Source organism: Neovison vison, chromosome 13 (genome assembly GCF_020171115.1).
Source record: "Neovison vison isolate M4711 chromosome 13, ASM_NN_V1, whole genome shotgun sequence".
Lineage (NCBI taxonomy): Eukaryota > Metazoa > Chordata > Mammalia > Carnivora > Mustelidae > Neogale > Neogale vison.
The window spans coordinates 144,682,509-144,693,897 of record NC_058103.1 but is presented as its reverse complement, the minus strand read 5'-3'; the positions used below and the strand labels follow the sequence as shown (position 1 = coordinate 144,693,897).

Genomic DNA, 11,389 nt, shown 5'->3' with positions numbered 1-11,389 from the left:
AGCTCTTCCCTTAAATCTGGGTTGCCATGTGACTCACTTGACTCAACAGAATATAATGGATGTGATGATATGACAGTTCTGAGACTTCATGGAGCCTTGAATGCTTCTTCTCTCCTTTTTGCTCCTCTTTCTTTGACATAAGATTTTATCTGGGCTAGCCTATTGGAGGATGAGACACATGGAGCAGTTCCAGTTAAGGCCCACATCTGCAACAAAGTCTATCCAAGTTCGGTCAAGAAACCATTGACCTGCAGTTGATCAAAAATGCATGCATGAGCCTATCGAGCCAACCCAGATCTAGAGAATTGCATAAAGAGTCAATGGTCTAGCAAAAAACACTAGACTATTGTTTTAAGTCATTAGTTTTTGAGATGTTTTGTTAGATTTTGAGATGTTTCGTTAGATAGCAATAGCTAAATTATAGTGTCCCAAGTCTTTTTGTTTGTTTGTTTTCTTTCTCTTTGTTTATGTTTCTACTATCCTGCCTAGGCTTGTTGTAGGTTTTGCAAAGGATGGCAGCCTGACTCCCTTTCTTTACCCTGGAAACAGAGTCATTCTTCTTAAGCCTGTTTGATTTTCCCACCTTTACTTTCATCTATATTATGGTGAGAAAGTTGGTATTCGGTGACCTCACCCTGTGTGTTTCTGTTCAATGATGCTCCGCTGGAAATATAAACAAGAGCCCTTTAAGCATCATACTGGCAAGAACAGTGAGAAAGAGTATTCATTCACTTAGAATTTTTTTTTTAAATTATAGCTTGAAAGGTGAGAAATGGTCAGATCATATGTCACATATGTGGATGTGTAACAGTGATTGTGTACTTCTTTTGTTGAACAAACATGCATTATAAATGGAATAAACAGAGATGCTGGCAGGGAAGTCTATAGTGGCTTTTGTGGATTGAATGAATTCTCTTTTCTAAAGGTCTTCCCAGCTCATATCTCATCAAATATAACTTGTAAAGATTTGCTTTGGAATAATGCAGAGGAACCTAAATAAATAAATCAAGTAGCATCATGTTCCAGAAGAATTGTTTGCAGAAAGCAGAGGAGTTATTATGATTCCAATAACAGAGAGCCTGGAGAGGTTCAAGATGGTGTCCTAGTAAGATCCTGAACTCACCTCCAACCACAGTCACAAGAAATTTTGCAACTACATATGGAATAACGTTACCTGAAAAAGTCCTGAAAGCTGGGTAAACAGAATCTCCACAACAAAGGATAAAAGGTCAACACTGAAACAGGTAAAAGAGGCAGAGGCAGTCTCACCAAAAAGGGGGGGAAAAAGTCTCACCCAAAAGGGGAAAAAACAAATCTAAAACTCAAAATGATTCAGTGGCAGTGATCCATGATTGGGAGGGATCTCAAAACATGACACTTTTCCTTGAGAAATGAGGGCTTTGTGGTCTACATCAGGCATGCCAACTCCTAGATACTGAGCAGAAGAGAAGAGAAAATGCCTGACTTTGAAAACCACTGGGGAGCTTTGCGCAGTGGCAGTATCGTAGCCAATGAGGTTTATCCGAGGCGCGATTATTGCTAATTGAAAACCACTGGGGATTACATCTAGGAAAACTACAGAACTATAGGGAATGGACAAACCACTTGTAACATGAGAGATTTACTCACTCTGAGACCCAACTCAAATGTACTGGTTTTAAAAGCACCTAGATCATACATGAGGAAGACCGACTGCTAATCCTGAAGTGTCTTCTGAAGAGGCAGGAACTCATTGGGACTTTCTGCAGAAATAGAAACAGTGGCAGGTGTCATTTTTGCAATCTCATCCTAACTTGGTGCCAGTGCTGATGGGTACCATTTTGAAACTCTTCCTCTAGCTTGTTGACATTGAAGGATGTGTGTGCTGAGGGCCCTGTCCACCCTTACACCACAGCTTCATGTATAGCTTAACTGGGTAAGAACCTTGCCAATCCCTGTTCCATCGCTACAACATCACCTCAGCAGGAGGGCACATGGAGCTCACACAAGGATGCCCCTTGAGCACCTGGCATAGAGTCCAGAGGAAATAGCATTTCTAACCTCCACAGGCCACTCCTCCCAAAAGCTGGAAGAGGTCACTGACTTGCCTAATACATAGAAACAAACACAGAGAGTCAAAGACAATGAAAGACAAGACAAAACCCCTGAAGAAATCCTTAATTAAACAGAAATCAGCAATCTACCTGATAAAAAGTTCAAAGTAATGGTCACAAAATGCTCACCAAACTCAGGAGAAGAGTGACTGAACACACTGAAAGCCTCAACAGAGAGATAGAAAATATTTTAAAAGTATCAAACAGAAGCTACAGAACTGAATAATAGAATAATAAGAATAGAATAAATGAACTGAAAATACATTAGAGGAGTTCAATGGCCAACTGGATGAAGCAGAAAAACAGTTCAGAGAGCTGGGGGACAAAATAATGAAATTCGCCCAGACAGGGCAGCCAAAAGAAAAAAAAAATTTTTTTAAAGTAAAGATACTGTAAGGGACCTTCGAACAGAAAGAGCACTAATTAATAGGTTGGGATACCAGGTGGTGGGTATTATAGAGGGCACGGCTTGCATGGAGCACTGGGTGTGGTGAAAAAATAATGAATACTGTTTTTCTGAAAATAAATAAATTGGAAAAAAAATAAAAGAGAAAAAAAAAGAAAATATATTAAAGTAAAAATCTCACCACAAAGGTAAATATATAACAAAAATAAAAGGTAAATATATAACAAAGATAGTGGATCAATCACTTGTAAGGCAAATATGAATGATAAAAGACTCAGCAGTAAAATTAGTGAGAACTATAATCACTATGCATAAAATAAAAGATGTAAAATGTGACATCAAAAATATAATATGTGGAGTGGGAGTAAAAATATAGTTTTGGAGTGTGTTCAAATTTAAATTCCTATCAGTTTAAAACCAACTGTTACATACATAGGATATTACATGCCAAATTCATGGTACCCATAAATCAAAATTTATAGTAAAGACACAAAATAAAATAAGAAAGGAATCTAAACATAACACTAAAGAAAGTCATCAGACCACAAGGGAAGAAAGAAAAAGAAGAATAAAAGAATAGAGGAACTACAAAAACAGCCAGAAAACAATGAAAGAATGTCAATAAATACATATCTATCAATAATTAGTTTAAATGTAAATGGACTAAATTCTCCAATCAAAAGACACAGAACAGCTGAATAGATTTGAAAAACAAGATTCATCCATATGCTGTTTTTAAGAGACTCACTTCAGGTTTAAGGACAAACACTAGCTGAAAGTGAATAGATGGAGAAATATTCCATACAAATGGGGGTAAAAAAGAAAACTGGGATAATTATATATATATATTTCAGACAAAATAGATTTTTTAAAAAAGACTGTAATAACTAAGAAGGGAATTACAAAATGATAAAGGGGTCAGTTCATCAAAAAGACATAACATTTACAAATAACCATGCACCCAACACAGGAACATCAAGATATGTAAATCAAATATTAGGAGACCTAAAGGTAGAAATTGACAACAATACAGTAATCATAAGGTTCTTTAAAACCCCACTTACATCAATAGATAGATAATCCAAACATAACATTAATAAGACAACATTGGCTTTAAACAACACATTAGATGGATGGACTTAACAGATATATGCAGAACTTTCCATCCAAAAGCAACAAAATATAAATTCTTCTCAATATAGCTTGAACATTCTCCAAAGTAGATAACATATTAGGCCATAAAACAAGTGTTAACAAATTCAAGAAAGAATACCAAGTATTTTCTTACAATGGTTTGAAACTAGAAATCAGTTATAAGAAGAGTAGAAAAACTAAAACAATGTGGAAGTTCAACAACATACTACTGAACAACCAATGGCTCCTCAAGGAAATTATAGTCAAAATTAAAAAAAAAAATACAGAGAGACAAATAATGGCTCCTCAAGAAAATTAAAGTCGAAATTTAAAAAAAATACAGAGAGACAAATTAAAAATAGGAATACCCTACTCCAGGGGCACCTGGGTAGCTCAGTCAGTTAAGCCTCTGACTGCTGATTTTGGTTCAGGTCATGATCTCAGGGTTGTGGGATTGAGCCCCATGTGCGGCTCCTCACTCAGGGAGAGTCTGCTGGAAATTCTCTCCCTCTCCCCTTGCCCCTTCCCCTGTTGTATACACTCTCTCTATAAAATAAATAAATAAAATCTTAAAAAAAAAAAAAGAAATATCACACACTAAAATCTATGGGATGAAGCAAAAGTTGTTCTAGGAGAGAAGATTATAGTAATACAGGTCTACCTTAAGAAAAAGAAAAATCTTAAATTAATAGTCTAAATATAAACCTAAAAGAGTTAGAAAAAGAAGAACAAACAGTAAAATAAAAGAAACATTAAAAAAATCAAAGTGGAAATAAACAAAATAGAAGAGAAAAAGAAAATAGAAAAGATCAATGAAACTAAAGTATGAGTTTTTAAAAATATAAACAAAATTGACAAATTTAGCTAGACTAAACGAGAAAAAGAGAGGATTCAAATAAATAAAATTAGAAATAAAAGAGAAGTTACAACTGATGACACAGAAATAAAAAGAATCATTAAAAAAGCTACTATGAAAAATCATATGCCAAGAAAACTGAACAGCCTAGAAGAAATGGATAAATTCCTAGAAACATATAATCTTCTAAGACTGAATCATGAAGAAATAGAAAATCTAAATAGATTGATTTCTAGTATGGAGCTTGAATCAGTAATAAAAAACCTCCCCCAAACCAAAGCCGAGGACCAGATGGTTTTCTTAATGAATTCTACCAAATATTCAATGAAGATTTAATACCCATTTTCTCAAAACTTTCCACCATATTGAAGAGGAGGGAACATTTCCAAATACATTTGATGAAGCCAAAATTATACTGATAACAAAACTAGTCAAGGCACCACAAAAAGAAGAAAACTATAGGCCAATATCCTTGATGAACAAAGGGGCAAAAATCCTCAACAAAATATTAGCAAACTGAATTCAACAGCACATTAAAAGGATCATAGATCATGATTAAGTGGGAGTTATTCCACAAATGCAAGGATAGTTCAACATCAGCAAATCAATCAATGTGATAAACCCCATTAACAAAATGAAGGATAAAAAACATACAATCATCTTGATAGATGCAGAAAAGGGATTTGACAAAAGTCAACATCCATTTATGATAAAAACTCTCAACAAAGTTGATATAGAGGGAATGTATCTCAACATAATATAGGTCATTATTTGGCAAACCTGCAGCTAACATCATACTCAAAGGCGATAAAGTGAAGACTTTTCCTCTAACATCAGGAACAAGTGCAAACTGATGTTTAATTATAATGTTTTTACCTTTGAAACTTATATAGTATTATATACTAGTTTAATTCAGTTGAAAAAGAAAAGAATATGAGACACCAGCCTGGATCAGCTGGTAGGCATGCAACTCTTGATCTTAGGGTCATAAGGTCAAGTCCCACATTGGGCATAGAGCTTACTTAGAAGAGTCTGAAAAACATGAGATTCAGGATTTTTTTCTTTATTGTTTATGGCATCCAAATGCATTTTCTTAGCATACAGCTTCTTGAATTTTGTCATTGCCAGGCTAGAAGCAAACCTGTTTTTGGGTTTGACAACCATGCTGTGAACCCATTGTCTTTTCTAGAAGCATCCCTGATAATGGCAGAGCTGACTCACTGGATCCAGAAATGTTTTGCTTACAGATGTTCCTAGCCCAGAAGCTAGTCCCTTGTTAGATTAGTTGGAAGCTCTTATGAGCTGAAGTTGAGCAGGGCCACAAGCTAGAGAAGGGTTGGGATGATCTTGAAATGTAGAAGAGAGCATCAATTTGATTAAATTGTTCTGAGCCAGAACTATATTTCAAAGTCCTGTGGCCCTCACCATTTCTCTTAAGCCAAAGAAATGGGGGCTATAAACAAGGTTCTGGAAATTAAATCCATCCAAACTCCTCATCTGGTGGAAAGATTTGCTTCACCTATGGATCTTACAACCGTTAACTCTGCCTCCACTGGCATTCTTTAGCGAGCAGATTTCACACCCAACAATGCATCATTTTCTCATTAGACTTAAGTTTTTCAATGTAAAATTATGTAATCTACCTCCAGTGACTTACTATTTTATGGGTGTGGTTGCATATACGTAACAATTGATGATTTCATCATTTCACCTTTTCATTAATAATTTTAAAAATGTGTAGAATTTTATCATTTCTGTGGCATTCCAACTACAACATCTAAATTGTGAGGTGCCTGTGTGGCTCAGTCCGTTATGTGTCTGCCTTTGGCTCACGTCATGGTCCTGGTGTCCTGGGATTGAACCCTTTGTCAGGCTCCTTGCTCAGTGGGGAGTCTGCTTCTCCCTCTGCCTCTGCACCTCCCCCAACTTGTGCTTACTCACTCACTCACTCTCTCTCTCACTTGCTCTCTCTCTCTCAAGTAAATAAATATTTGGAACGCCAGATCAAAAACTAATGATGTACTCTATGGTGACTAACATAAGAAGAAAAAATTAAAAATAAAAATAAAAAAAATTAAAAATTAAAAATAAAAATAGAAGAAAAAGATAAATGAAGTCCTTAAAAATAAATAGATAATAAATAAGTAAATAAATAAAAATAAAACCCTTGAGTCAAGTCATGAGAAAAGATCAGACACACCCAACGGAAGGACACTCTGTAAGTGGACACTAAAGAACTATGACAATGAAATGCACTGCTAGACCCTGGACTGGATCCTAAATATCAACAAAAAACAAAACTAATTATAAAAATATTATTGGGACATTGGACAGAATCTGAATATGCATTATTGATTAGATAATAGTAATAGAAAATGTCAATTTATAAAAATTTGAATATTGTACTGTGGCTATATCTGAGTGTGTTCTTTTTCTGTGGAAACACACTTTAGTATTTTCAGTAGACAGGCACACTGTTTTTAGCTTACTCTCAAATGGTAAAACAATTTTAGGTAAAACAAATAAGGGTGCATATATATAGACAGAGAAAACCAAAATGCTTAGTGGAGATTGAAGTTTTAATAACCTTATGGACTATAAACAGTACGCACTTATAAGAACATAATTTGAACTATTAACTATTTAAATCTATTTTACTCTTCATAGTTTTGTGAAGTTTTAGTAATACATTTTATTTTTCTTAATGTAAAGGACTTAAATTTTTATGGAAATATGAAAGAAATAGCACATGAAAAATACTGAATAAAAAATATGAAGTAAAATGAATGACTGAAAGAACAATGTCTTTTAATAAATTTTAAATTGTAAGTTTCATTTCATTCAACATTTACCATCTTTAGCTGGAAGAATTGAAGAGTATACAGATTTGATACATGGACATTAACATATTTTATGATGAAAAATATCAATAAAATAAAATTCAAAGAAAAAAGTGAGGTAACGACAATAATAAAGATTTCTTTAAAAACTTCACTAACAATGCCCTCATTAAACATAGCATTTGTTTTCTTTTTTGCATATTACTGTGTACTCCTGATCTGCAATGGTTATATTTCATATAATTATAAATATAAAATATAGCATTATTTAATATAATGCTTTTTAATTAACACTACATTATAAACTATTTTGGTTTCCTTTACTGTCTTAATCATTATATCTTTTGAATTTGTACCCAAGTATCCATTAAATGATATACCATCTGCTTAGTTGTTCTCCTATAGGCAGACACTTTTTTTAAGATTTTATTTATTTATTTATTTATTTATTTGACAGACAGAGATCACAAGTAGGCAGAGAGGCAGGCAGAGAGAGAGAGGGGAGCAGGCTCCCTACTGAGCAGACAACTCGATGTGGGGCTCGATAACAGCACCCTGGGATCATGACCTGAGCCAAAGGCAGAGGCTTTAACCCACTGAGCCACCCAGGCGCCCCATAGGTAGACATTTAGATAGCTTCTAATAGCTTTTAGATAATTTTAGATCATTAGATAGCTTCTAATAGCTCTTAGGATATTTTAATAAATGCTATGTTTGTTTTCATATCTGCTGAAGTATTAATATTATTTTTTAGGATAAATTCCTGGGAATGCTATTCCTGAACCAAAGTGTACAAATAAGTTCATGGATCCAAAGAGTTAGGGTTGGCTCAGTCAGTTATGTGTCTGACTCTTGGTTTTGGCTAAGGTCATGATCTCAGGGTCGTGAGATGGAGCCCCCCATCAGTCTCTGTGCTGAGTGTGTAGTCTGCCTGAGATTCTCTCTCCCTCTCCTTCTGCCCCTGTGCGCGTGCTCTCTCTGTGAAATAAATAAATACACCTAAATAAATAAATAAATAAATAGACAAATGTATTTGGGCACCAGCAGAATTTTTCATTAAATATAACTTTAGAAAACATGCTAATTCAGCTTTCACTCGTGTGATGTCTTTGTTATTCTAGCACAATGGGAGACTGCATTCAGACTTGTGAGGTGAGGAAGCATTAGGTTGAAAAAAAAGGCCAAAGAAAAGGCAGGATGGGACTAGGGACTGTGATAGGATGACTAGCTTCCCAATGGAAGCATGAGACAAGAGCTCACACACAAATCGACAGATAGAATGATGGCCACAAACAGATATGAAAAAAATGTAAAAAGTAAAAAGAAATAGTTTCAATTAACCTTCATTTTCATTATAATAAAGACAGTGTCCATCTTTTTTTTAATTTTATTTTTATTTTCTTTATTGTGTTATGTTAGTCACCATACAGTGCATCATTAGTTTTTGATGTAGTGTCTATCTCACATGGAGAGCGATGTCTGGAAGCCAAAAGTGGCACCATGTTCCACAGGAAATCTGGATTATGGTGTGAAACGAAATGGGATGATGTCATCTGGACATGCCCATAACAGCTGAGTACCTAGAGTCCTGCTGACATCTCACATTTCCCCTGGAAGCACAAGCTCATTAAGACCTGAAATATCCTTCCCCACCCTCACGCCACTGTGATCAATCTCTGTGAAGGAATCACCCAGCCTTTGAGATTCAGCTCTTAGGCACAGGGTATATTCTGCAAGTGACAAATAGGCAACTGAGAGGAAACCTGCAAGCACTAGACCACTCTTACCACGGTTAATCTTCCCAGCCAGTTAATCATAGAGTCTTTCCAGTTACTGAGGTCTTTTTTAATTTAGAGTTAGAGGATTGGGGTAATTAGCCTCACCAGGGTCATCGATCTTCAAGGGGATAGGCTCACTCAAGTGTTTTATTCACCTTACACAATTTGGAAGAAAAGAAATTTTCAACCTCCTATCTCCTCCTTTATCTTTAGCTCAAAATAGGATTGACTTAAGGTTAATATTAACCAGGTTTCACAGAAATGGCTTTCACACTGAATTAAACTTGAAAGGAGGACACTTTTATGAGGAATAAATCTGCGTGTCTGGGATTTTCCTGTGTCTTATTTGCTACAGTTACACACACACACACACACACACACACACACACGGAGTTTCTAAAGGAAAACAAAAAAATAATAGTGGTATTGTCTTAGGCACCTGTGGTTTCTTGTCCTCAGTTTGATAAAAAGGATATTGTTGTAAATCATACAATCATCAAAGTTGAGCCCAATGACAATTAAGGCAAGGACTTCCTCACTCCAAAGAAGAGAATGGGATATGTGTTGCAACCTAATTGTACTCATTTGTTTTTGAAAGTTTGGGCTCTGTTAATGTGTACCCTCCATTTGTTCTCCTTCCTCTGGGGTTGTCTAACCTTCAACTTCAGACTTCTTCATACCTTGGATCAGTAATTAAGCAGATGAGCACATCACAAATACTTCCCAGGATATTCTTCACTGACTCATTGGACAAAATCCTGGCAAAGACATAAGTAGCATGTAGCCTACTGGGGTGATTATGTTTTCAAAAAGCAGAGGTAGATGTCATTGGGGGTGGAAACTAAATCAATTCCCAGTTGGTTTTAAAAATTCCACTGTGTGACTCCTGGCTGGCTCAGTGGGTAGAACATGCAACTCTTGATCTCAGGGTCCTGAGTCCAAGCCCTATGTTGGGCATAGAGACTACTTTAAAAAAAGAATTCCACTTTAGGATCAATAAAGACCCCTATTTTTATCCCCATTTTGAGACACTTGCCAATCACTCATCTATCTTGTCAATGTTTTTTGTGAACAAGGAGATAGAGAGAGGAAGCAACAATGCCTGTTTAAACTTATCATATTCATTTTCCATTTTGAAAGCCTTAGCATCTGCCCCAGAGATCCATGGGGTCTCTAAATATACTTGGTTTGCCAGATTTTTAAAGTTCTCTTTATGAAGTGAATTTTGTGTCTGTGTTTGTTTTCTCTGCACAATACACTCCTATAAACCATCTTCAATTCTGCTGTATTTTGTTTCATCTCTCAGTTGTGACTAAAACTATAAACTCTAGACTGAGGACAAGATCAGTGGAGACATTGAATTGAGGGCTCCATGGCTTGAGGGTTGGCATATCTTTTTATAGCATAAGCCCATCAGGAAACCATGAAATAATGAGTTATTCCCACAGGTTGCTCTCAATACTGCTATGAACTGAATGGGGTCTTAGAATATGCTTCTGGGTAGAATGTTGGACATGGAGAATGAGAGCCCACATTAGCAGTGGAATATGTGTCTGATATAGATATTCTAAGACAACAAAGAATATTGCCTTTATCTTGACCACGTGATATTAAAGCGCATATCCTATTGAGCCACTTGAAATAAACAGAAAAAGAAAAGACAGAGCCCAACTCCAGCACAGTTTGTGAACCGATTCAGTTTTGCTTTAAGACATAAAATCAATACAGATGCAAAAAACAAGGCAGTACTCATAATTTACCTTTTATAAGACCAGTTAAGAATTTACAATATACTAGCTTTGGAGTCACATTTGTTTAAAAGGCTGTTCTTGGAGGTGTTGACGGTTTATATACTAAACATGATGAACTCTGTTGACCTCCTTTTTGTGATACACTGATACAACAGCAAGGACAGTTATGTTGACTGGCAGCTCTACCCAGAGGTCATAATGCACAATTTCTCAGCAGCCCATGTGCAAACCCCAATAAACACTTCCATACAGTTCACTTTATAAACATGAGTAGGATTTATTAATAACCTCCCAGCTTCTGAAACACCCTCTTTAACTGGACTGGTAAAGGATAATACTCTTAAAAATTATCTAACTTGACTTTATGAAGGGTTGCTTCCTGGTGGGCAGGCCACGTGGAAATCAGTAACCAAGAGAGAAGGAAGGAAGCAGTAAATGCGAGGAATGCCTAATGGTGAAAACTACCTCTACAGAAAGAAGCACGAAGTGGGTAAACACACAGATTGAGTTAGTGCAAATGAAGAAATAAAG

The 11,389-nt window shown here is 35.8% G+C and overlaps 1 pseudogene; it reads left to right on the top strand.

Moving 5' to 3' along the window:
• Positions 1 to 1,482: 1,482 nt before the first annotated feature.
• LOC122894815 lies at positions 1,483 to 1,604 on the top strand (annotated as a pseudogene).
• The last annotated feature ends 9,785 nt before the right edge of the window (positions 1,605 to 11,389 follow it).